The sequence below is a fragment of the Calypte anna genome, chromosome 6, assembly GCF_003957555.1.
Source record: "Calypte anna isolate BGI_N300 chromosome 6, bCalAnn1_v1.p, whole genome shotgun sequence".
Classification (NCBI taxonomy): domain Eukaryota; kingdom Metazoa; phylum Chordata; class Aves; order Apodiformes; family Trochilidae; genus Calypte; species Calypte anna.
In genome coordinates this window covers 27,713,127-27,714,715 of record NC_044252.1, presented here as the reverse complement: position 1 = coordinate 27,714,715, position 1,589 = coordinate 27,713,127, and positions in this window count along the sequence as shown.

The following is a 1,589-nucleotide window of genomic DNA, read 5'->3' as shown; positions in this document are numbered from 1 at the left end:
GTACAGTACAAGTTATGTAGGGAGAAGTTGTTACTAGTTTGATAAAGGTGTTCTGCCTTTATGGGGGGGACAGAACCTAGTCTGGGGAACTTGACAAAACTGGTAAAGATGAAAAGAATCCCAGGGGGGGGGAAAAAATCATCTAACTAGAGCTGGTGAAAGTCTCTACAGAAAACACAGGAGTAAAAGCATTGAGGGAAGTTGGATTTGTAATCTGAATGATACCTCCAGTCTTTAACAGACCTTACCCTGAATGAATGTGTTCCTGAATGTGTACAGCTGCATTCCTCCTCTCCCTGAGCCTTCTATTACATGCATGAGGGCTTGCAGTCTCAATCAGAACTTGCTGATGTCAACAGGATGCCTTCTTTTGATTGCCATTTCGTTTCTCTGGCGTCTCTATGAAACAGATCCTGTCTTCTCAGGATCACAGATCTGTTAGCAGTAATTATAACACACCAGTTGCAAGCTTACCTAAAAGCTGATGAAAATATAATTCTTGTTCTGAAATTAAAAATATCAGGGGGTCTTACATGGAACAGCAAGAAAGCCATGGTGAGCATTAAACAAACAGATGAGATAAAAAATGTGCTAGCCACTTACAACACTGTATACAAATGTACCCTATTATTAGAATGATTTCTCAATTGCACTTGTTCTTAAAGAAACAAGTCTCTGTAGATGAAACAAGTAGACTATCAGAATTATTATGTAGTGGGCTATTTTTTTAAAAGATAAATAGAATGAGACTTCAATATAGAAGACCACTGAGACCACAGAAATAAGGTTCTTGGAAAAATACAGATTTAGACAAAAAGAGAAGCTGGGTTTCAAAGTTTTTTTTCATTCAAGATAAGCATACCAGAAAATTACATTTTCTGCTTTATTTGATTTCTTTAGGAAATACTTTCTCCTCTGTTTCCAAAGAATAAAAAAAAAACCAAAAAACCCCCACAAAAGCATTCCAAAAACCCCCTAAGATTTCCCCCTGTTCTGCTGCTGAGCACAACCCTCTTTTCTCATATCATCTCGCATCAAAATTTCTTGCAGTGGTCACTTCATCCATATTGTACATTAAAACCACTGCTGCTAGTGCTCTAACGTTTCAATTTGTGTTATTTTCAACATTTCCCTTAAGTTCTTTATAACCATAATACACAAAAGAAGAAAACTGTCTCTTTACTAAACAATAAATCAAACTCTATCCTCCCTCTAAATAAAAGCTTCATTAATCTTGCATGGTCTTCAGTTTCTTATTGTACAGAAAACAAAACCCCCTGCAGATGTCTGGAAAGGTATCCTGCAATGAGAAACTTCAGGATATTTATTTCGTTTCTTGGATTGAAAGGTTGGAACTTGATCATTTCACACAGTACCTCTTTTTGTAAGATGCAGATACAGACACAAAATGCAGCAGGTGGAGAGGCAAGTCAAGAATAAAAAATAATCTTTTAAGCAACAGAAGCAATTAGTTACCAACACTGCTTACTATGGGAAGTAGTAAGCCCCTTAACAGAGTATTAAATCAAATTTTCATGTCTACCTGAAAAAGTTATACCCTTATATAAGCACAATCTCTTGTCTTCAGA